Consider the following 26,616-nt stretch of genomic DNA (forward strand, 5'->3'; position numbering starts at 1 on the left):
GAAGAATCTTTATTTTAGCTGTGGACACAGCAGCATGAACTGTGTTTTTTATACCCTTAACGCTTTTTTTGATTACACAGTATTTACTACATACAAGAGAATATAGTTAATATATTTGTCTTAAAACATAACATTAAGATAAACACTCAAGAAAACACCAGACTTAAGAGACTATATTAAACATATTTGTCCTAAAACAGGTTAAGAACAACATTTAAGAACCCACCAAAAGATTAGAATAGGCAGTCAACAACAACAAAAGGAACCACCATACTTAAATCAGAGAGCATTCCCAATACACCCTGACAGTTATTGTAGTGTTCCTTCTCCAGGAGGCTGATGACCATTTCTTTCCATGTATATTTACCAAAAGAAGTTTGAAGAGCTCTATGCTAAAATTTGACTTTGATAGTAAATTACCCTGTGTATCAAAGTAGAGGTGCTCAGAAGTAATGGGACAGAAAATAGCTGAATTCATTCACAAAGAAAGGGAAACAGCTAACCTACATAGTCTTAACATAGAACTCACTAGTCACACATTCCTCTATGAGCTCCTAATTTTACTCCATGGATTCAAGCCAGAACTAGTTCCCAGGAGTATTTAATTAAGTTAGATCTCCTTGACATGTCAGGTCATCACATGCCTGCCCCTCAAATTATGAGAGATCACCTCCAAATTAAGGTACCGTATAATCAAAGCAAAACAAACTGGTTCAGCAATAACCATCTAAAGACAAAGGAGCAGACCAATTAACAACAATGAACTCTACTTCATACAACATGGAAAAGAGGACCATTAACTGGAGGGGAGAAAATAAATCAAAGAAAACACAACTGGCAAAGGGCTTAATTTTGTTTCAATAGTATATTAAGCAATTTATGACAGGAAACAAAAATTAACACATCATCTGTGAAATTAAAGGGCCTATGATATATGTCAACTAAGGACACATACTGTCAACAGGTGAATCAGTACAAATGAAGAATGGGAGGGTTTAAATGATACTATGAAGACATGGTCAAGAAGAAGAGAACAAGGAAATGAAGCTGAACTAACAGAAAGCAATGACACTGAAATACCCAAAGAGTATGGGGTTCCCACAGCCAAATGAGCACAACTCACAGAATACCAAAGCCTCCCTGTCCTCAAGTGCCCAGGGGCACCTTCCTTGCTCCACAGCAACATGGGCACACATAACCTTTACCATGCATATAACCTCTGGTCAAAGTTGAAGTCTGGTCTTATGCAATCCACAGGGAATACTCTGAAGATGAAAAGGAAGCTTTGGGAAGAGTGTGGAGGGAGAGAGAGGGGAGAGGGAGAGAGAGAAGAGAGGGAAAGGGAGGTAGAGAGAGGTGTATAAATATATATATGAGAGAGAGAGAGAAAATGTGTAAGCTTGTTCTGGAAATACAGATGGTAGTGTTTGAGGGGAGAAAAGAGGAATATAGGAATAGTAGTATAAGCAGAATGATATTGCAGAAGCAAATAACTCCAACAATGCAGAGATTACTGACTCCTTAGGTAAACTGTTGTAGTTTTACTTTTTTAAAATGTTATTGTTGGTCACTCCAGTTAGAACAGCAAAAATCAAGAACTCTAACAACAACAGATGCTGGAGGGGATGTGGACAGAAAGGAACCTTACTTCATTGTTGGTGGGAATGTAAACTTGTTCAACCACTTTGGAAAGCAGTATGGAGGTTCCTCAAAAGACTTCACATAGATCTCCCCTATGATCCAGCAATCCCACTTTTGGGCATTTACCCAAATGTTTACAAACAAGACCACATTAAAGCTACCAGCACAACTATGTTTATTGCAGCATTATTTACCATAGCTAAGATATGGAACCAACCCAGATGCCCCTCAGTAGATGAATGGATCAAGAAAATGTGGTATATATACACAATGGAATTCTATGCCTCCATCAGAAAGAATGACATTTCCCCATTTGTTAGGAAATGGAAAGGTTTGGAAAAAATTATATTAAGGGAAGTAAGCCAGGCCCAAAGAAACATAGGTCCCATGGTTTCCCTTATTTGCAATATCTAGTATAGGTATGAGTCAAGCGGAAAAGGTCAGATAATGTGATGTTAGGAAAATGAACCCTTAAATATGTATTTTAATGTTTTCATTTCTTTCATGCATGTGTTTCTAACGCATTTATAAGATTATTTCTTTGTTGCTTTGTATGTCCCTCCCCCACAGTGTAACCCCCGCTTTCACTATATTTGATGTCAGTATAACATGTGGAGGAGATGGGGACAAACAAGTCGTTTAAGGATTCAGGTGGACCTGTTGCAACAATGAGAAGTACAAAATGTCATGTCAAAACCAGCTTTACAATGTCGGTGTGTGGGGGGGAGGGGGGTATGATTGGGTGGGGGGGAGGGGGGAGGCTGGGAAGGGAGGTGAAGGGTAAACAAAGGAGGAGGCTGCAATGCTTGGTAAGAAATGTATGCATTATCCTGCCCATGTAATTGTAACCCCTCTGTACAGTATGTTCTCAAATAAAATAAAATAAAATAAAATAAAAAAATTTATTGTTGGGGGGACGGGGGAGGATGGGAAGGGGAAACAAAGGAGGAGGCAACAATGCTTGATAAGAAATGTACTCATTATCTTGCCCATGTAATTGTAACCCCTCTGTACAGTATTTCCGCAATAAAAAAAAAGGAAAAAAATGTTATTGTTGAGGTGATGTACAGAGGGGTTATAGTTACATAAGTAAGGTAGTGAGTACATTTCTTGTCAAACATGTTATTCCCTTAATCTCTTTTATTTACACAGGAATCCATGTTCAAAACCTATGATTCCGAAGAAGGCAGGACAGAATGCAAGACTATAAATGTGCCCATCTGAAGACTGCAGTCCTGGCAGCAATCTAACAAGAGAAATCCTTTTTTTGGAGGGGAGGGGGCTTGAACTCAGGACCTGGGTACTATCCCTGAGTTTAGTTTTTACTCAAGTTAGTGTTTAACTACTTTGAGCCACAGCTCTACTTCCAAAAAATTCTTATTGACTTGGGATGTTCAGATGCAACAAGAGATTCATCCTTAGCGAAAGATGAAAATATAAGTCAAAAGGTGCTGTGACAAAAAATATTTTATTTTTAATTCTATTAATTAATTCTATTAATTCTTACTGCTGTGTTTGTTTTTAGTTACTAAGGATTCCTTCAATCAAACTACTTAAACCTCATGGCAGTCTTTCAAAATCCAGGCAAAATGCTCAGATATTAACCATGAGCTTCCAAACGAAATGAACAAGAATTAATTTTGCAATAATCCCCTGATTTGGTAGGGACTATAAATACCTTTTGTTTTAAGAGGAAATAAGGAAATTGAATATTTAAAGATTATGTAAGACTGATTCAGGAAATTGACACAAATGAATGTTTAGAAATATCTGAGACATTTTAAGGTTTAATAAAGTGTTTTGAGAACTAGGTGGGTGAAATTTAAAATAAAAACAAGCACCATAATCTTAGCTGTTACTTAGCAATTCCAGGCTTCAATCAATCTCTTTTAAAGAACAAACTTGAAAAAAAAAGACTAAAGAAACTGTTTCTAGAATAAACACAGATACATATCTCAGCATTCTTTCTTTTCTCCATTTTACTTTTGAAAATGTTACTCAAGCTAGATGAAATTTAGCTGTTCAGTTTGGTCTTTCTTCTCTGGGGGAAATTTGCTTTTCATTAAAGATTAAAGTTTTTTGTTTTTTAATAATTTTTATTGTGATTGATTACATAAATTTCACAGATTTCACAGTATTATGAGATAGTGATACTTAAAATCACAAACACTTTTTAATCTTCACGAGGCAAATTGTCATTATTGTGGTCTATAAAGTTTGTGAATTCTATGAGCTTTTGACAACTATTTCTTCCACATCAGGTGATATGTACATTTCTTTCCTTTTGCTCAGTGTAAGTTGTTCCCTCTTTCCCTCTCATTCCCTCCCTCCCATTGCTGCCCTTGAGTTGGTTAGTTTGTTTTGATCAGTGTCCAGTTCCCATTTTCCTCTGATTCTGTGTTCTCTTCCTAACTTCCCTCAAATGTGCGCATATATACCATATATGTGTTTAAGAACATGGGGTCTTTTAGTAATGATACGACAAACTTAGTGGAGGTCCTTTGTTTCTCAAGTCCTGTTTATTTTATCACATCTCCTTGCATTTTGGATTTAGCAACCACTTATTAGGGAGACCATGTGCCGTGTGTCTCTTTGCTCTTGGCTTACCTCACTCAAAATGATTTTTTTCTAGTTCCAACCATTTCCCTGCAAATGCCATTATTTTGTCTTTTCTAATAGCTACATAATATTCCATTGTATACAGGTACCACAATTTTTGGATCCATTCATCTGTAGTGTAGCATCTGGGTTGTTTCCATATCTTGGCTATTGTGAACAGTAATTCAATGAACATGCAGGTGCATCTATCCTTATATCCTGGTTCCTGTTGCTCTGGATAGATGCCTACGAGTAGTATGGCTGGGTCATAGGGAAGATCAATATTTAGCTTTCTGAGGACCCGCCAGACTGCTTTCCAAAGTGGTTGTATTAGGGTACATTCCCACCAGCAGTGAAGTAGGGTTCCTCTTTCTCCGCATCCCATCCAGTATTTGTCCTTGGCTGAATTTAGGATGTTGGCCATTCTGACTGGGGTAAGGTTGTATCTCAGGGTTATTTTTATTTGCATTTCCTTTACAGCCAGGGGTGATGAACATTTCCTCATGTGTTTGCCATTTTTATCTCCTCTTCTGAGAAGTCTCTCTTTAGCTTCCTTGCCCATTTAATGATTGGTTTGTTAGATTTGGGAGGGATTAGTTTCTTGAGTTCCCTGTATATAATGGATATTAGGCCCTTGTTTGATATATTGCTAGTAAATATATTTTCCCAAATGGCTGTCTTTCTAGTTTGGTTGCTAGTTCTGCTGTGCAGAAACTTTTTATTTTAAGGTAGTCCCATTTGTTGAGTCTCTCTCCAATTTGTTGTGACCCTGGGACTCTGTTCATGAAGTTCCTGCCTGTGCCTTTAAGTTTGTGTCTCTCCTACTCTGTCCTGCAGTAGTTTCAGAGTTTCAGGTTTGATGTCAAGGTCTTTAATCCATTTTGAGTTGATGTTAGTGCATGGTAACAGGCTGGGGTACACTTTTAGTTTTCTGTATGTGGCCACCCAGTTTTCCCAGCACCAATAGTTGAAGATGGTGTGCTTTTTCCACTGTATGTCTTTAGCTCCTTTGTCAAATATCAGCTTTGTCAAATATCAGTATTTGGTTTTATTTCTGGACCTTCTAATCTATTCCATTGGTCTTCAAGTCTATTTTTATGCCAATACCTAGCTGTCTTTGTCATTATGCCTCTATAGTAGAGCTTGAAATACGGTATCATGATCCCTCCCGCATTGTTTCTTTTGCCTAGAATTGCTTTGGCTATTACAGGTCTTTTGTTGTTCTATATGAATTTTTAGATTGTTTTCTCTATTTCAGTAAGTATATCACTGGGATTTTAATGAGAACTGTATTGCATTTGTATATCAATTTTGGCAATATGACCATTTTCACTATATTAATTCTGCCTATCCAAGAACATGGAAAGTCTTTCCATTTCCTGGTGTTCTCTATGGTTTCTTTCTTTAGGCGTTTATAGTTTTCATTAAATAGTTCCTTTACATCTTTGGTTAGGTTAATTCCTAGGTATTTTTCGAGGTTATTATAAACGAGGTTCGTTCCTTGATTTCCCTTTCTGCTTGTACAAATAAAGCTTAAAGTTTTGAATCAATGGCAAAGCTTCATGCAGTGGTTGGTTGAAATGAACTCTACTCACACTTTTAAGAAAAGAGATTTAAATTCTAAATTGGCCTTAGCATTTATCTTTGGTTGCAGAAGGCATGTGGCATGATAGCTTAGGTTATGCCAAGTAGTGATTCAAAAGCAAACTTTGCTGTTACCAACCAAACCAAACTCACCACTGTTGCTGAGACAGATCACTGACAAACTGTAGCTTCAAAATATCTTAACAGGAAACCAACAATTAGCAGTGTGCTACAGACATCTAACATCAGTCCACAAGAGCCAACTAGCAATTTCTGGGAATTATTAGTAAGGTGGTTATTAAACACAGCTATTGTTAAAAGTTAAATTATACAGGGCTGGGGGCATGGATCAAGTGGTAGAGCAGTTGCCTAGGTTTAATCCTCAATACTATATAAAGAAAGGTTATATACATTGAGTTTTTAATTATACTAAAACATAGATAACAAATGTTCAGTACCCATATACTCATCACTTGTCAATTATTTCACTAATACCCAAGCTCTTGATGCTATTTGCAATTACTGTGTCTTGCTGGCACAAAACTATACAGTGGCATGCTAGTGTGCTACTTCCTAGTTCTCCTTTTGTTGCCTCATTGGTAGTATAGAATCAGCTATGATGGGAATATTCACACTCCAGAAATCTGTGAGCATTACGAGCCCTTCTGGAAGAGCTGACCTGGCATTTTTCTACATTTGCTTCCTATAGTGTTAATCAGCAGTATTTCACAGAAGCCATGGTGCTTGAACTGGCCAGTTTTTTGAGTCAGAATAAAGGCTTGTAAATTAAAAATCATGATGCAAACATAAGGACAGAAAGCAACTATATTTCTTGTAGCTCTAAAATGTACCACTGATAGTCCATTTCAGACTAAAAGTACTACGACTAGATTTTCATTTCAAGAGAACTGTTATCAAATCCAATACACAAATGAGTCAGCTGAGGTTCTGCAAGCTTGAGTAACTGCTAAAGTTTACAACAGCACACCAGCTCTGGGATGTCTGACTCAAAAATACCTGATCTTTCCACAATGCTACCACATGTACTAGCAGTGTCACTGGTACAATGAAACCAAAATCAACCACAATAACGGTCAGATAATAAACAAGCATTAATAGGAAGAAGGTCTAGACAAAGTACCTAATCTTCATATTCATCAAGTGCAGTCATATTTATTTCTAAAACATACCTGCAAAAGCTATTTGAGTGGGAAGTAGGAACCAAGGAATACCTGAGACCTGAACATGGCCATTCCAAGTTTCATTTAAATGTCCACCTGGTGTAAGGAATCTTCTTTTAGTTCTTTAAACACTTTTGCTATACCAACCAAACCAATGAGCCCAACTCAAAGTCACACATCCCTATCAAGAGAGATGTACATGGGGGGGGAGGGGAGGCTGGGAAGGGATGTGAAGGGTAAACAAAAGGAGGAGGCTGCAATGCTTGGTAAGAAATGTACGCATTATCCTGCCCATGTAATTGTAACCCCTCTGTACAGTATGTTCACAATAAAATAAAAAATAAAAAAAGAGAGATGTACAGAAAAATAAGATTTCTCAAATGTTAGTATGCATTCTGAAGTGTCTGAATATTGACTTTAAGAGAAAATTTGAATATTTTCTCTTTCACACTTTTCAATTATTTTGTGCTGTCCTTTTACCATGGCCTCTTAAAGACAATCATTCAGTAATTAAAAGAATTCCAAAATACTAATAAAAATTTACTTACAGATTATTTAGGAAAATTCTTGTCATCTTGGCTTCCTATAAGCTACCGGCTTCTCCCACTGTTCCGGTACATTTCCATCACCTGTCATGAGAGGACAGTATCTGATGAATTTCATGTATCATAAAGGCCATTTCTTGGTTTCCACTACAGCAATCTTTTCTTCATTTATACATAAAACACAGAGAAAAGTATTATTGTCTTTTCTGTTCTCAGAAGCTTCTTCTGTTCCCAGAAGCAAAGGAAATAGAATAACAGCATAGAATATCACTCTAAGGGGGGTAAAAACACAAACATAATTTCTACTCTTGGTGCTGGAACACATCTCAATGAGTTTTCAGGAAATGATTTACAAGTTCCCAGAAGGAACTGATAACCCACTTTCTTGCCCTCTTTTCACTTCCAGCCCTCCAAACTTCTTAAAAGTGAGTGGGAGCAGCAGGCAAGCTTGACAACAAGGGCCTCCCTCCAGTTCTTTCCAACCTGGACCCTGCTGGCTGCCACTCAGGAAAGGGTCACTTCTCTCTGTCCAGATTCTTTGTACCTGGAATCCATGTTTTAATTTCAGAGAAGGAGATGTGAAACTTCTGAGTTCTCTAATTCTGCTTTTTATTTTCCTCCTCTTAGTGGGGACCAGTGTTTGTACTCAAGACCTCACAGTCGCTTGGTTTTCTTGCTCAGCTGGTACTCTACCACTGTCTAGCATCGCTCAACAGAACAACATAGGCCTTCTATTTATACTGAGATCTAAAAATGTTGCTTTGACAGGAGAAATGGTATCAGAGATGTTAAATATTCTGGAGGAGGGGGATAGGAACTAATTTCGATGGCACTCTAAAGTTCCTACCTCCAAAAGCTAAGCTCTGTGCCAAGAGGAACAAATAACACTATATGAAACACTCTTACTAAATATTTGATCCATTTTCAAAAGCAATGCACAGAAGCCTTTATTAAGCAAGCTGAGATGCTCCTAAAATAGGCTGCTCTCCCTTATGAATGATGTGCTTTTCTTAATGAAGTAGAGGAGAAAATCACAAGGTCTGGCAAAGAACCTTGTACAAGCAAGTGTATTCTACTGCTTAATATATCTCTATTCCTAAATGCATCCATTCAATAAATAGATGTCTCCAATACCAAAGCAATGTGGTAGGTGCCAGGCCTCTACCTCAGAATATAAGCAAATAATGCTTGCTAAGATTTTCAGCATAAGTAACCACATCAGGCTCATGCTTGTAATCCTAGCTACACAGAAGGCTAAGCTCTGAGGACTGTGGTTCAAAGTTAGCCCAGGCAGGAAAGTGCAGGAGAATCTTATCTCCAATTCACTACCAAAAAGCTGGAAGTATAGATGTGGCTCAAGTGGTACTGAAGAAAGGAGGCCAAAGGAGGACAGGTCTGGCTGGTGCCATATTGGCCACATGGTGGATGGTAGGGTCTGGCATCTTGTCTTCATGCTGGGGGAAGGGAACCCCCCCCCCCATCACCTGCCTCCCAGGTAATGGGTATTCCCAGACCCCTGGAGGCAGGAGCAGGCATTTGGCTGATAAGTTACTGAATCTGTCAGTCTAGTGCCTGGGACTGGATATTTCCTGAGGATCTGCCCCCTGCACCTAGCTATTTAGGTCTGGACCAGCCTAGCCCCTGGACTCCATGCCACGTGTGTCTCTATGGTCATGTGCTGTGTCCTGCCTCCTGGCTTGTCTCCAGTCATCATGGCATATCAATTCAGCTCTCCATTGGAGCTGAGTAGGCTTGTTGGTATTGTTTTTGTTATTTCTTTCCTCTTTAGCATGTTTCCTAGCTGTGTTACATGTATTTGCATGCTGCAAGCCTTTGTAACAATTGGTAGCCTGCAGCCTATTAATTATATAATAAAGACTCCAATATTCTGTATTTTAAAGTGTGGCTTCTGGAATGACTTAACTTACAATGGTACATGCTGCTAGCCTTGAGCAAAAAAGATCAAGGGCAGAACCAAGGCCCTGAGTTCAAGTCCTAGGACTGGCGCGCGCGCGTGCGCACACACACACACACACACACACACACACACACACACGCACGCACGCACGCACGCACGCACACACACACACACACACACACACACACATACACACACGCACACAAAGCACCAAAGAAATGAGCAATCACTGCAGAGAAAATTATTTCCACTATGTGTTGGGGAAAAGGGTGAGGATATTAAGTATTCAGACTACAATTTTTTTCTCCTAGAAAGTCTATATTTAAAAAACAACAACTTGTTTTCCTGCCTAGTGGCACTGCTAGTAAGACAGCAGTGGGAATTATCCAAAAGAGTTATAACACCCCCAGGTCATATTCACCTTAGAACTAGAGTGGTGAAACTACCAGCAGCCTTAAAGCAATTAAGGGGTTAAAAGTAATCTTTCAAGCCAGGTGCTAATGGCTTATACCTATAATCCTAGCTACTCAGGAGGCTGAGATCTGAATATCTCAGTTCGAAGCCACATCATGAGACTCTTATCTCCAATAAACTACTCAGAAAAAGCTGAAAGGGGCACTCTGGCTTAAGTGGTAGAGTGCCTGCCTTGAGCATAAAGAGGCTCTGAGCCCAGGCTCTGAGTTCAAGCCCCAGGACCAGCAATAAAATATAAAAAACAATAGCCTTTCACTCAACATTTTCCTTCTCAATCCTTTTCTTAGTACAAGGAATACATATATGTTTAAAATGAAGCAAAGATAAATAAAGACCTATGTTCTACCATGAACTTAAACCTCTGCAGGTATTTTCTTATTAAGCTTGGCTATCACTTAACCCTTGAACATCCTAAATACATCTTAATGCTTTGACCCACATTACTAAGTACTGCACGCATTTCTAAAGGCAAAAACAGCACATGCTATTTTTTCACATGCTACATGTACTTCTAAATATTTCACCTGACTGATTCGCTTAATCTGGAGAAAAAACATTATGGAGAATATTACTATTACTATCTAGTTTTAGAGATGAGAAGCTGAGATAGAGTTGATGAGAAAACTGGCCCAATAATGCACCAACACAGCAGAATATACATTCATTAATCATTCAACTAAGTTGGAGTAGGAAGCCTCCCCAGGCTTCAAGCTCTCATTTGGATGTCACTCTAGCCTTCTCCTGACAAGGAATAAATGGTACCAGCCATGAGTGGTGGTGAAGGCTTGGACTGTCCACAGATGGTGTGTACTGCAGGCTGCTCCCTCCCATCATGTGAGAGGGAAGGTGGCCTCACTTCAGCACAAAACACCAGAAAACCATTGGGTTGCCATCCTCCTCAAGCTTTTGATATCTCAATTTCTACCTGGTGGCCCCTCCAAACTCTAACATGATTTTGTAATGCCCAACTAGGTCTCTGTAGAAAAGGCTCAGTATTTCTTTCACAGAAAAGAAAAGCAAATTTCCAAAGGGATGTGAGAACACAATCAACCCAGTCCTGTGAGCTGTCTACACATGGAGTCATGGAAAAAACTTGCTCCTCTTACTCACTATGTCTAGTGCCATCTAGATATCAAGGAGTTCTTTACTTCTTCGTCTATGAGTGAGTGACCCCAAAATTCTGCCTCCCTTCCTTATAAAGAAAATGTACCCAGGTATCATTTATTACGGAAGTATCCTAAAAATTCTGTTACTGTTTCATTAGTTGCACAAAACAGGGAAAAGCATGTTATGTTTAGCCTGGCAAAACCTGTACTTCTACCGCCCCACATTGTACTTCTTCCACAGAAAAAGTAATAACAAAAACACTTTCCACAACTCAGTTATCCAGAAATTATGACTATAATTTCTATATTTATCATTTAATCTCTCCTGTCACCCTCAAAATGCAGTGTTTCTAGTTTTAAAAATATATTTGAAATAGCTTTCATTCAGTAATAGGGATTTTTTTTTAGTGTAGATACTTTCATTCAGACAATTTGAACTTCATGGCTTTCTACTCAAACTGTATTTAGTAAGAACAATTTCCTTACTATTGTTATCCCAGCAAAAAATAAAAATAAAAAACGAGTCCTACTTTTTCCTACTTTTTTTTTTTTTGAAGTACAAGTCACTTCATCACAATTCTATAGATGAGTGAAGGTAAAGGAAAGGGCTGCAGCACTTGGCTGCACGGAAAACAATAGCTACATGCGCATTCCCATCAACCCTGATGCAGGAAAGGAGCCCCCATTTTCAAAGGACCTGAGGTTGAGAAGCCCAACCACAACCTACTTCTTAGGCGGAACAGTTCAACTTAGAACACAATTCCTCCAATACAGCCAAAATTTGTACTTTTCTCTTCTGGGCCCTTTTGAAGGAAAAAAGATAGTAACAACAGGAAACCCTTTTGAGACCGAACTTCAAGTGGATCAGGGCCAAAATAAAAACTAGCAAGCAAAAATGCTCTGTGATATGACAGAAAGGGCCTGTCAGCCCCAGTAATTATTAGCATGAACAGGAATAACAGGACAAGGGAGAAGAAAACAACTAGACAATGAAGATGACAAGAAGAAGACTGGCAATGAATGATAAGAGGAGAGAGCAGTGGAAGAAAGAAGAGAGAAACAACAGTGATCTTATGTGGAAACACTGGCTATGGGTTAAGGCTAGTGGTAGGTAAGTGTTAGCTGTAAAAGACTAGACAGCCAATATTTTAAGTTTTGCAAGTCATATGGTATGTATGCCTTTTGCAAATATTCAACTCTGCCAAGAGAGTGTGAAAAGAGCAGAGAGAACAATCAAAGGAAAGGATATGATTGTGTTATAATAAAAGCAACCAAAGCAGATCTTTAGGTCAGATTGGGCACAGCAGGTTATAGTTTACCGGCCCTTAACCTCCACAGGAAACCACAGCATACTAAAATTCTAAAGAGAAAGGTACTACAGCCTAATTAACAAGTCTGAACATACCATGGCCATGCAGTTGGCAACAAGAACCCTGAGGTAGAACAAAGCAATGCTATTATTATTTAACATAGTTTTCCTGAGTTTTAAAAAACAGATTTCTGACCTCTTTAATGGTCACCCATTACTACCCATTATGATATATCATGATGAGCATCTGCAGACAAAACCCAAATAGTATCAATGTCGAGGCCATTAATTTCAGTTTCTAACTGAAATTCTCACTTTTCCTGGGACATGACATAATTAAGTTGGCCTAATTGTTCTTTAGTCTTGAGTCTTCAAATTAGCCAGCAAAAAGCTTGACTAAAGGTATGGCTCAAATGGTAGAGTGCCAGCCATGTGCAAGCAAGCCTAGCAAGAATGATGCCACTAATTGAAGCTATAGAATTGACAGAAAGAAAGGAAGGAAGGAAGGAAGGAAGGAAGGAAGGAAGGAAGGAAGGAAGGAAGGAAGGAAGGAAGGAAGGAAGGAAGGAAGGAAGGAAGGAAGAAAGAAAGAAAGAAAGAAAGAAAGAAATAGAAAGAAAGAAAGAAAAAGAAAGAAAGAAAGAAAGAAAGAAAGAAAGAAAGAAAGAAAGAAAGAAAGAAAGAAAGAAAAGGAAAAGAATAAGTTGGGCTTTCTGAGCATTTTGGACCTAGATTCCAGATGTATAATCTGCATGTTAATATAAAGAAGTGCAGGGAAAAATTTTTTAAGAGTTTTAAGAACTTATAATCCATAGTTTAAAAAAATAGTATGGGTGGAAGAAATTTATATGTAAAAACCCTAATCATAATCAAGCCAAAACAGTAATATCCCAAAAGCATGAAATTCAGTTAATCACGAGAAAACCTCACCTAAAATTGAATCTAAAGATAACAACAAAAATCTTTAAAATAACTAAAGACCATCTTATATGGGTGAAAACAATAATAGGAATGATGGAAGATGTTTAACCAGAAACAGGAGGCCAGAAAACAATAAGAAACATTTTTAAAGGAAAAAAGGAAGGAAGACATGGATGAAGTGAGTTAAAATTCTATAAACAACAAAAATTATCTCTCAAAAGTGAGGTGGGGAAAAACTATTTTCAAACAAATGAAAACCGAGAGAACCATTTACCAATAAACACCCACACTGAAAGAAATGTTAAAAGAACAAAAATGATAACCAGACGTAAAACTGAATCTATAGGAAAAAACCAGGAGCCCTAGTAATAACCAATGCATACATAAATTTGAAGGACTACATTTTTCTTTATTTTTTAAAATATTTATGATAGCTTTATATATTAAAAAAGTCTGGGCATAGTGGAGAATGCCTACACTCTCAGCTACTTGAGAGGTAGAGACAGGAGGGAAGATTGCTGTTCAAAGCCAACATAGGCAAAAAGTTACTGAGAGACTGTCTCAAAAAACTAGCTGGAGATATTGCTGCATGCCAGAAAATATACATTTAAGACCCTGCGTAGAAAAAGTAAATCATTTATTGTCCCTCAAAACATAAAACATTTATTTAATATTGATGAATAAAAAGTAAAAAGCAAATATAACAAATTCAGTTACTCCTTTTGAAAGGCACAGTAATTTTAAGAAATAAAAAATTAGTAACTATTGGGCTGGGAAGGTGGTTCAGTGGTAGAGCGCTTGCCTTGCATGCATGAGGCCCTGGGTTCGATTCCTCAGCACCACATAAGCAAAAAGAAAAAAGCTGGAAGTGGCACTGTGGCTCATGTGGTAGAGCACTAGCCTTGAGCTGAAGAGCTGAGGGACAGCGTCCAGGCCCAGAGCTCAGGCCCCATGACCGGAACCCCCCCAAAAAAATTAGTAACTTTCTCCATATAGCCTTGTTAATAATGCTCAATGGGAAATAGCACACATCTTCCTTTTCATCTTCAATTATTTTTAATCAAAAATTATATTTTAATTGAAAAATATAGTCTATCTTTATCTTTAATGCTGCTTTGAAATAAATACCTAAGCATACTCTGTAAAGGGCTACAATGAGCCAATTAACATACGCATTACCTTGCACACTCATTTTGTTGTAAGAACAATTAAAATGAACTCTCAGTGATTTACAGGACAATAATGTATTATCAACTAGAATCACCCTGCTGTATCACAGAGCTTTTACCTATATTCCTTTTTTAAAAAATATGATCTTGTCCAGAGCAGAAGAGATTAGGGAACCTTATCTGACAACACATCCTATACCCACGATGCTCAGGCCCAGGGTTCCCGTGCACAGTAAATCTGAAGGCTGGTCAGAAACTGTATGTAGCACATGCCTCAACAGGAAAAGATAGGATGAACCAGGTTGCACTCTTAGGAACCTCAACTGTGATAGAAATCCTTCCATCTCTGAGCACTCTGCCCTCCCCACTGTAGCACTCATTTCAAAATCAGCCTGTGTGGAGTGCTGTCATCTCACATGACTGACCAGCACCATGTGCCAGTGGTGTTCTGCTGTTGCTTCACTTTTCTTACCACTGAGAATACACAAACTTTCCTATCTTGTAGCACTTCCTGCTTTCTTGAGGCTCCTCCTTATCTCCCCAAGTTCCCGCCAAACCCAGTTCTACACGTCATTATAAACCCACAGAATGTACAACACCCAGAAGAATGCTAACATTAACAATGAATGAAGGGCAATAAAGATGAGGATCTATCTGGTAAACAAACAAAAAAAGTAAACTTAAGCAAAACTTATTATAAACTGAGGTTGTATGGCACCACTGCAAAAGTTCAGAGAACATAATGATTAGCAAATGCTTGTTTTTATTCCTAGCATTTAAAATTCATTCAAAATATGCAAATATCTTTGGGATGAGAGTGCTTCCTGTGAATGTCACTTGAATCAATTAATTATAGTAATTATGCTTACTTAACCCTTTTCTTACACAGAAAACATTCAATGGTCTACACAAAGGAAAATGATTTTACCTAGGCTAACTTTCACACTAACATTTTAGTCATCCTCAGAAACTGGCTTTAAGGAAAAATAACACTACACGATTTATATTAAACTAGTTCTTACTAATACAGAATGCAGTACGTAAGCAAAGTATTTTTTTTTGGTCAAGGCGATTTACAGAAGGGTTACAGTTACATAAGCAAGATAATGAGTACAATTCTTGTCAAACTTGTTACCCCTCCCTTCATTTTTCTCCCACTTTCCCTCCCCCTCCAAGCAAAGCATTTCAATAGGTTCAAAGGATGAGTTTGAGGGTCACATAAGTAGTTAATATCCAAGTCACAATACCATAAATAGCATTTTCATAGACAATTATTTTATCTCAAAAGAATTTTAAGATATTTTCCCTTCATTCTGGCCAAGAAAGTAAAGAAGCATATATGGACTCAATTCACCCCAAATCCATGCGCATGCAGCCAGATGACGCAGAATAAACAGCAGCAGTATCTCTATGTCCTGCCTTTAGGGAGAAGAGTAGGGAAGAGGTGCTCAGTCGGGACCCACCAAGAAAGTGTTCAGGTTTCATTATCTACTTATTTAGCCTCTGGTTAGAGGAAGTGCCTCTTACTTGAACAGGGGAATACAGTCTTTTTTAAAATATATTTTATTGTAAAAATACTGTACAGAGTGGTTACAGTTGCATGAGTAAGGTAATGGTACATTTCCTATCCAGCATTGTTACCCCCTCCTTTGTTTTTCCCCTACCATCCCTTCCCTCCCTGTTAGGTTTTTAAAAAGAGGTTGCCGCCAGTAAGAACTGCACCACACACATGGTATTCAGGTAGGGGGTAGGTTTATTCAGTAGACCTGCAGGGACCAGGCAAGGTTGGCACTCCACGTGGCTGGGAAAGGAAAGAGGAAAGAAAGGAAAGAGAGAGAAAAGAGCTAGAAAAGGGAGAGAGGGGAGAGAGGGGAGAGAGAGCAGAGAGAGCAGAGAGCTAGAAACGAACAGAGAGAGCGCCTGGGCCTGCGCTAGGCCTTATCTAGGGTATGGGGGGGGGGGGGAGGTGTGGCCACATCAAATTCAGATGTGACCTCTTCCAGGTGTCCCAGCTGCCTAGGTAATGTAGGTACTGGGTGGAGACTTTGCTGCGAGGAGGGTGGAGTCTGCTAGGCATCCAGGAGCGGACCTTACACTCTCCACCTCCCCAACTCCTCCATCCCTGCCCCCTCCAAGTTGTAAAGTTCCTTTTCAACATAGTGTCTTGCACATCTCATTGTTACAATGGGTCATCCTGTATCCTTGTTTTTCAGCATTTTTTTATTTCCTCCCCAAATTAGAAAAATGTATATACAAGATGCAGGACACGGGAATCAAATACAGTGAAAAAAGGGGTTATACCGTGGGAGAAAAACATACAAGAGAATCAAAAAAAAATCACATAGTACATTCTAAGTACATTAAAAACAATAGCAAGAAAGATAAAAACCTCTGAGTCCATATCTTGGGGTTCATTTCACTTAACATCATCTTATATGGTCATATGTACATAGCTTTTGACCTTCTCTGTTTGTCCTAGATATATACTAGTTATTGCAAATAAGGGAAACCATGGAATCTATGTTTCTTTGGGCCTGGCTTACTTCACTTAGTATAATTTTTTCCAAGCCCTTCTATTTCCTAACAAATGGGGTGGTGTCATTCTTTCTGATGGAGGCATAGAATTCCATTGTACATATATACCACATTCTCTTGATCCACAAATACAATCTTATATCTCTGTTGTTGTCATGTATTCTAACCATGCTAGTGGCTCCAAAATTAGTCTTTTTAGATTCCACATATAAAATATGAATAGAGAATTTAAAGGAAAAGAAATATAACTTTAAAGAGAAAAAAGTAGAAATTTTAGTCCTCAAAGGTTACTTTTAGCTTTTAGTTATGGAGAAAGAGGTTATAATCTTGAGGCTTCATTATTTGAGTGCAAAAAACTAATATACTTATCTATCATCTATCATATTTGCTTATGAGTAGAAATGGTTAAATATCACATCATGATGCACAACTAGGTGCTAAAAACCTTCATAAAATGAAAAAAAAAAATCCTTTTAGAGTAGCCTGAGCAATCAGTGCAGGCTTTGATTATAACAAATCTTGGAACCAGCTTGTCCTAAGTATAGCTTTGGACAGAGCTTTGCTAGAGTTTCTGGAAAAAACTAAGGAAAAGACCGAGGACCTCTGCACATACAATCCTCTTTTGTAGGATGTTCTGGCCCAGAAAGAGCAGGCTTTTTTCTTCCTTCCTGCCCTTATACTGGTGATCTCACTGAGGCCATCCATGGTCTCCTTACTATATACTAAGAGTGTGTGTGTGTGTGTGTGTGTGTGTGTGTGTGTGTGTGTGTGTATGTACACATGTATACTCTCATACACATACAAACAAGCACACACACCACACACCACACAGGTTTATATTCCCAATTCTCTTCTCCCTCTCTCCTTCCTTTCTATTTCCAGAAACCTGATTATTATTTTGCACACATCTCCTATTTATATAGCTTATCATAACCCCACAGTGCAAGTTTTGGTTGCCCTGTGTCTGTTTTATTCTTGTCAATTTTGTTTACTGCCTGCAGTGTCTAAAGGAGGACCTACACAGAAAAGTATAGCCAAAAGCTACTGAACTCAGGAAGACAGTGAAGGTTTATGAATAGCATTGTTTTTGCTAGAGAACATGCAAGTGCATAAACAAATGGCACATAGTTAACAGTAAACCAATTTTAGCTTTAAAGAAAAGATAATATAGGGGCTGGGAAGGTGGCTCGATGGTAGAGTGCTTGCCTTGCATGCTTGAGACCCTGGGTCCGATTCCTCAGCACCACATAAGCAGAAAAAAAAAAAAAAAGCTGGAAGTGATGCTGTGGCTCAAGTGGTAGAGTGCTAGCCATGAGCTGAAGAGCTGAGGGACCGCGCCCAAGCCCAGAGTTCAGACCCCACGACCGGACCCCCCCCCAAAAGAAAAGAAAAGATAATATAAAGCCTTTCATCAATTTTTTTGGTCCTGACAGCAATAATGCCAGAGTTGGCTACAGAGCTGATAAAGTAGCAAAAAAGCAAAAGAAAAATAACTGCTATAAATCAACAGGAGGGAGATGATTCTGTTAGTCTACATGATAAGATTTAGAAATCTGTACTTCCTTTTACAGGAGAACAAGTTTGACAGGTGTGAGTCTGTGAAGAGATTATGGGTAGATATTGTTCACATATTCTTTGCTTCAGGTCTACCTATTCCTCAGCCAGCCTCAAACCTGAAACAGATCCCAAAGTCAGCTTGCTTCATTCCATTCACTCCGACAGAAGGGAAAAGCAACAGGATGTGCAAATATCAGGACCGTGATCATGTTTTTGAAAATTTCTCTAAACAACTGATTTTCAGACTGAGGGAATTTGTAAGTAAATGTGTTAATAAATATCGTTCCACTAAATATTTTGGAAGAAAAAGATTCCAAGGAAATGAGCTACTTCTTATCTATTCTTTGCATCTACCATGGTTTCTTTCTAATATTAATGAAGACAGAAAATAGTAAATATATAAAGCCCATGAAAATATACATAATTCATTTTAATGTAATACAAATAATGTCCCAAGTCTTAAAAATCCTATATAAAAATGAAAAAATGAAAAAATCCTATATAAAAATATAAAAATTTCCTTTAAATGAGTCAACTTTAACAAATTTATTCAAAAAGTGTTCAATTGTTAACTTATGTTGTATCCTTTTTCTCTACCTTTCTCTCTGGGAAATAGGAGGCCAGATATATAATCATATGGAACCTCAATCTCCTCATGCACAAAAAGGGACTTGCTTAATTTTTCACCATGGTGTAAAAGATGCAAATGTATTTAGCACATGGAACATATAGTGTTCTTCGTTATTAGAGAAGGAGAAAAAAAAACACCTAAGGGACAAAGCTGATATATAGCATGGCATGAAGAGTTGGGGCATGAAAAGCTAGGCATCCACTAAAGGCCATAGGACATGAAACAATGGTAAGGCTAACTCTGATGATAAATAATGCGAAGAAGATAAAATTGAAAGCCATTTCACTTGGTAAAACGGATCTAGGATACCAGTCAAAGTATATGATTAACTAGGAATCAGTATAGTCATTGTCCAATCAGAAACAGCCTGAATGATGCTCAATAGTAAGAAAAAAGCCAATAATAATAGCTCTTTCAAAGGGCACACATTTGATGAGCTTCTACATGAAATGCTCTACTCGCAGGAAAGAAGGCAATGAGGTCTTTGGCTACAAGTTTCTTATCCCTTTCATATGGCCAGAATCAAATATAATCTCCAGCTTCTTTGTTGTCCTTCAATTACTTGGCTAAATTATTCCCGGAGTGAGAAACGACATCCTACCCCACCCCCATCACATTTCAAGAAGAACAGGCCTAAGTACAGTTTCTAATCACACAAAACAGCCATACTAAGTCCAATCAAATAGGCCACACCAGGTTCAGTCCAAGCTCTAAGTTATTACATACCTCTGACAGCTACTGTTTTGCATCTATCAATAGGGTTCTTTAAAATTATTCTCATGTACGCTTCCTGAGGCAGGGTCTTGTCTTGTATTCCATAAGTTGCCCAACCAGATACTCAATGGTGTGCCTAGAACAAAGGAGCAATGTAAGCAAAACTTCAAAATGGAATCGTAAAATTTGAAAACTAAAAGGGCCTTACAAGTTCAGTAGAGCTCAATAGAGATAAAAATATATGTCTTAATTAATTTGGAAACAAAAGTTTACATTGTGCTTTCCACCACTTCCCACCTCTCATTTTTTCTTTCTCTTTTTAGCCTTTTAATTTCCATTGTCCTTAATTACATATGAATAGCCACTTTTCTTAATTAAAAGTTTGCATTAAAAGTTTCTCCTTTCAAGTATTTATCAACTAACTTTAATGGCCAACAGATAATTATCACAAATTAAGTACAGTACTTCAACTGAAAACAAGGCCACCTACTGAGTTACTCTCTTTACAAGCTATCTTATAAGAAGATATTCATCTCTCTGACAACATATTAACCTCATAAAGTAATATTTAAATGCATGCATACATACATATATATGTGTATATTTATGTGCACATATGCATCCCATGCATATATGAGTAAATGGGTATGGGTATGTGTCATATAAGGAAAATAGCATTTTACATATGATCAAGAACAAAGAATCTATCTATAATTTTTAAAAATATTTTACTATCTTTAACTAGTTGTACAAACTTTTAGTTCAACATGTCAATTTACAATGAATCTTAATTAGTGTCACTCCTTCCACCATTCTCCCATTTCCAATCTATATTTGTATTTACATTTAAACAAATATGGAATCTATGTTATCTAGAAAAATACTGATTTTTATTCCGATCATGTTTCATTTAGTCAGTATTCATCTCTCTCCTCTCTCCCTCTTCCTTCCTTCTTCCTCTCTTCTCTCTTTTTCTCTCTCTTTCACACACACACACACACACACACACACACACACACACACACACACACACACACACACACACACACACACACACACACACACACACACACGCCCATAAGTGGGCTCTTAATCCTTTTCAGGCTCCCATAAGGTTTGCATCATTGAGTACTGGGTGAAAACTAAGCACTGAGGAGGTAGCTCAGAAGTGGAATACTTTCCTATTATAACTAGGCCCTAGGTTCCATCTCACATACATCAAAAAAAAGAAAAGAAACAAAAAAGGAAAGGAAAGCTGTTCTACTACCTCACTTCAAGAGAATCATGAACTCCTTAAAGCCACTGTTGGACAGCAAAATTAAAAGAACACAGGGACATCTACATAGAAAGTAAAATAACTGCTAGCCTGAACAAACTAAGAAACTTAATTCTACAAACAATTCTTTTTTTTTTTTGGGGGGGGGGTTCTGGTCATGGGGCCTGAACTCTGGGCCTAGGCGCTGTCCCTCAGCTCTTCAGCTCAAGCGCTCTACCATAGCACCATTTCCTTTTTATTTTTTTATTTTCTGCTTATGTGGTGCTGAGGAATTGAACCCAGGGCCTCATGCATGCAAGGCAAGCACTCTACCACTGAGCCACCTTCCGAGCCCCAAAGAATTCTTTTAAGTATATTTTTATTATCTCTAAGTAGTTGTACAAAAGAGCTGCAGTTCAACAAAGCAGTTTATGAATACAATGCATCTTGATCAATGTCACTCCTTTCAGTGGAATCATCACTAGGTATTTCTTCAGAACCTAGTTATATCAAGCCATTCAATCATTCTTTATTTTATGTGTATGAAGTTACATTACATCTGTAAATAATCAAATACAGTCACAAAAAGCAGCTGTCACACTACCACATTTTTTAAATATAAGATTCTCCTAATTCAAAAGCATTCAATTAAAGCTTCAAAGCAGTATCACTTCCTCATGATACCAACATATAATTTGTAAATCCAAAGATGAAGCACACAGCTCAATAAAAAGGAAATAGGATATGATCTTAAATTCAAAGCATTACCAAGTATTGTATTCATAGGATAATATTCAAAGTTTATTTTAAGTAATGTTTAGAAAGTAAACTTAATTAGTATTAGCTCTAGATGCTGTGGGTCATGTGATCAACTGATTAAGAAAAATGGTCTCTGAACTTTTGTACTCAAGGATAGCATTCTACCACATGAAAGTGCAGCTCCATATACTGCATTCTGGTGGTTGTTCAACTGGACATAAGAGCCTCAAGGACTTCCTGTCTGGCTCTGAACTGCATTACTCAGCCCTCAGCCTCCTAAGCAGCTGGGATTACAGGCTTGAGTCACCAACACCTGGCCTAAACATTTCTTACATTGTAAGAACAGAAACAACTGTTTGTTTAGATCATCTCACTGGTAATACACAGAAAATATAAACTAGACATAAATGGAAAATCCACTTACCTGACTCATGTTATTACTTTTCTTCATCAATCTCCTTCTAATCTAGAAGAAAATAAGTAAATTAAAGTACATTCTTCTTATAATGAGTTGCTGACCGAAAAGCAAAACTAAAACCAAGGTAGTTATGATTCTTTTCTTGTTACTGTATCCATAGGGAAGGAAGGGAACTTTCTCTATACTTCCTGACTTATTTCTGGCTTCCCTGGGTTCAGAGTATGCTGCTGTTAGGCAAAGCTGAGTACCTATCTAATGCCAATAAAATACTGAGACTACAAGTACATCCCCAGTTAGATAATCAGCTGCTAATTTACTATACAAAAGTCAGAAAGCACCTGAGATGTTTACATGGTCATTTCTAACACAATGAAATCAAGAGGAAGCCAAGTACTAACACAGACTTCATACAAAACTGTATGATCAACAGACTTGTACTAACCACTGAACAATGTTTCCTCATTTTAGCTCATGAAAGATTTCCTCAACTAAATACGGTATGTCTGCCAACATATGTATGTGGATATTTAAGCACACAATGCATGGGTGTGATTTGTGGTACTACAAAAAAAGGGGAAATGTTATCGTTGTGAAAAAAAATAAACATATAGTAGTATATTACATACAACCTAAACTCTGCAGTGCTTTAACAGCCTGACTCTGAATACTATACACTAATCATGGTTGCTGGCAAGGTCATTCAGAGATCATTCTTGTCCCAAGATCTATCTGGGAATCTAAGAATCCCTGTATGGATAAAATAAAATGCTGTGGGGAGAAAGAAGCAAGTAGCAGTCAGCTGCAGAGTAGATATTATTTCAGGTAGATATTACCACATCTAAGTTGTTTTCCCTGATGAGTTGTTTGTTTGAGGTCAACCTGCAAGTTCTCAGGGACTGTGGAACAGAGAAGTTATTTATGGTAGAAAGCCAAGGGCCTTCCTATAATCCAGGAAGCAAACACTGCTAAGCCTAAAATGGAGGAAGGCAGAAAAACCAGAATAAAGAATGCTAGAGAGAGTTTGGCTTCCTTTTTGTACAAAAACACAAAGATAATAACTTAATTTGTATGTGATAGAAACTGAGACTAAGTCATTAATGCAGTAAGTCACTTGATCTTCCAACTCCTGTATGAAGGCTGCTTTGCTCTCCAGAGCTGATGGTAATAGTAGACTCAAAGCAGCAACAGGGTGTCTGAAGGTAGTAGATGAAGCCAAGATATTTATAAATAAAAAAGAAAAGCTCACAGAAACAATGCCAAGTGATTGGGTACCAAACATGTTACGCTGTCCCTGCCCATGAGTCAGTTAAAGGGAAAGTGTCCCATTATTTGGGATCTACAATTCTGGGCCAAAATAATCGAGTGACTCTAATTTATAAACCAGGCCCACTACTCAAAGGAGAATTTTTTAAAAAAGAATCCCTTATGTTTTCCAGGACTTAATGTTCTGACATGTTAATTAATTCTATCACACTACATGTCCTACCTCTGTAGAACATAGTGTCCCTCTGAAACAGTTACAGGCACAGACAGGCAAATTAACATCAGCTATTGAGGAGCCCAAGAAATGCCACCTTCCAGCCACATGTCAAACTTTCATGAATATTTCATTTCTATCATAAGTACTTTCAAAAAGTTGGAGGTTCAAAATGGGAACACAGTTCAAACAATGAAGATTCCAGTTTGCCACTTGACCATATCTACTTGTAAAGACAATATGTAACTAAAAAGATCTTCCTGTAACTTCACTGGTAAATAAATTAAGTCTCAATGACAATAACTGCTTGTAGACCATAAAATTCCTTTGCACTGAACCCTACAACACACTGGTAAGAGGTAGGTTAGAAACTCCAACTTAATCAGATACAGAGACTGAGCTTAGAGATTATACTTGTCCAAGGTCAAACACTGGTCTAAAGTTATACCTGGGAAAGTGGCAAAGGGTTCCAAATCAAGTCTACTGAACACCCTCAGAGTATAGTGCTGAATGTGACTTGATCATGAATATACCCAAATCTCCTTCTCAATTTCAAATCATCAGTGATACACTCACTATTTTCTAGCTTGAATTGCTTCAACTTCTACCTGGAGTAAAGGGTATTAACAACATTCCTTCCCTCTGTGACAGGGATGAAGTGGCTTGAGGACAGGAAGCAAATATAGGCCTGGCTGGACTCTACAGATAAGTGCAAAGGCAGCTAGAACACTCTGGTGATCTTCCCTAAATGGCATCTTAGCACAGGAAAAGCTGCAGCTTTCGAAGTAGACAACTTCCATCAAGATACATGTTCTTTCTGGGACTAATGAATAAGTAAGCTAACTGTGCATACCATGCACAGTAGAATGTCTAGGAAAAAGATTTCCTAAGTTGTACTCATAAGCTGTGACAGTAAACCTTTCATTCAGACTGAACAAAAGGTGAGGCAGCCAAGGCACCAGTGGCTCACACATGTAATCCTAGCTATTCAAGAAGCTAAGCTCTGAGAATCAAGGTTCAAAGTCAGCCTGGGCACAAAAGTCTATGAGACTATCCAATTAACTGGGAAAAAGCTGGACTAGGAGTGTGTCTCAAGTGGTACAGCACCAGCCATGAGAGGAAAAAGCTAAGTGAGAGAATAAGACCTTGAGTTTAAGACCTGGGAGACATGAACCCAATGACAAAATGTTGTGGGGACGGGCTGCATGTAGAAAAAGGTACCCTCCATTCCTAAAAATCCAGCATAGCAACACTCAGACTCCCGTGTGTTTTCTACAGGTATCTCACTCTCCAGAAAAGCACACTGGAGTAAAAGAAGGTAAAAGAACCAGGGCAGAGGAAGGAAGAGATTAAATTCACAGCATTCAGTAAAGTATCCATAGCCCACCCCTTCAAAGATGAACAGATGAAGAGCAGGGCAAGGTTCCATCTTAAGGTCAATTTGATTGACTGATTGTCCAGAACAGCACTGAGAGGTAGTGCTGAAATCCACTGCCACTCCGGAGACATGTGACATGTAAACAGCAGCAGGCAAGCTTCATTTATGACAGTTCTGCCTCAACTCTAGTATTATACTTCAGTTATTTCTTCTCAGGGGAAAATAGGGTGCAATCAAACATGAATAATATAGACAAACAAGAGCATAAGATCAATTTTAATTGTATTTTCCCCATTAAAATTATACTTCATTGGAATATTTTTTAAAAACACTGAAAACTTTCTTATTCTTATTCACAAATGGCACATTCATGCAAAGAAGAGTTTGGTTTAAGGAAAATACAAAATCCAAAGTACAGTATTTGTGTTTTCTTCTTTTAATGTCTAACTCTCAATCAGCCAGTTGAACTGAATCCTCCCTTCCATTCTTCTGCTGGGTAAAAAAATCTCCAAAACTTCTGTTATCTCTCAGAAGATACCAAAAAGGCCCATGTAAAGTCCTAGCTTTGGGGAATGGAAGTCCCTCCTACCTACTGATCTTGTCACCTACCAGGCCTCCTGCAGACAGCTGTCTAGCTCTTCATGAGGGAAAACAACTCTCTATTACTCTCCCGAATGCTCTGATTTGCCCATTACTTCATTGTATTCTTACTTTCTCCACAAAAGATTGCTACTGGAAAATTTCAGCATCTAGATTGACTCCTTTGTCTTGTTAGTTTCAGAAAATGAGTCCACAGAGGGAGAACTAAGACAACAAAGATTTGCATAAGAAAAAGGTAAGCAGGGCTCCAGCTAGACACGAGGGTTTCCAAGAAAGGGCACTACCTGGGTAGTAGCAGGGGTAAAAAGGTGGCTCTAGGAGAGAGCTATACAGCTCTCAAGATCATTGGACAACCTGTGAGTCATAGCAGGCTCCAGATCCAATTAGAGGCATGCAGCCCACATGAAGATCTCCATATGTCATACAGCCCTTAAGACCAGATGCTATTTGGACTATACCTCTGGGTCCCCCTATTCGAATGCAAGTCTTCCAGGGGTAATAAGCCATGCTATGTTGCCCAAGGGCCCGCATTCACAACTGCTTAAGACTATGGTAATCTGATACCAGGAACTGCCCAAGGCCTTGGTAAGGGATCCAGAATCTCTATGAAAGGGGTCTTTGCCCTGATTGCCTTGCCAAACTCTTTTTCTAATCTCAAAAAGAAAAACATGAAAGGAATATTCTTCCAGCCCTTCATCATAGCTGCCAGGAGTGATAGCTAGTGAGTATTCTCTTAGGTAAATCAGTTCCTTACTCTGAGAGACTAGGATACAGTATAAAGAAAAACAACAAAAACACAAACATTAAAGCTAATGTACCGACTGTACTGGGACTTTAGCAGTTTCT

The 26,616-nt window shown here is 38.2% G+C and overlaps 1 protein-coding gene across 12 annotated transcripts in view; it reads right to left on the minus strand.

Moving 5' to 3' along the window:
* Sgms1 (sphingomyelin synthase 1) overlaps nt 1-26,616 on the minus strand; it is a 263,136-nt gene that overhangs the window by 105,519 nt on the left and 131,001 nt on the right. For 9 of the 12 annotated variants that reach the window (XM_070021110.1, XM_070021109.1, XM_070021115.1 and 6 more), the window contains 3 exons: nt 22,322-22,363; nt 19,896-20,019; nt 7,553-7,633 (listed from right to left, as the gene is read on the minus strand). The gene's annotated coding sequence lies outside the window, so the exon portion shown is untranslated. The remainder of the gene's footprint in view (nt 1-7,552; nt 7,634-19,895; nt 20,020-22,321; nt 22,364-26,616) is intronic. The other 3 variants (XM_070021114.1, XM_070021116.1, XM_070021117.1) reach the window with 3 other exon arrangements.

Source organism: Dipodomys merriami, unplaced genomic scaffold, assembly GCF_024711535.1.
Source record: "Dipodomys merriami isolate MVZ:Mamm:240054 unplaced genomic scaffold, mDipMer1.0.p SCAF_14, whole genome shotgun sequence".
In the NCBI taxonomy this organism is placed as follows: domain Eukaryota; kingdom Metazoa; phylum Chordata; class Mammalia; order Rodentia; family Heteromyidae; genus Dipodomys; species Dipodomys merriami.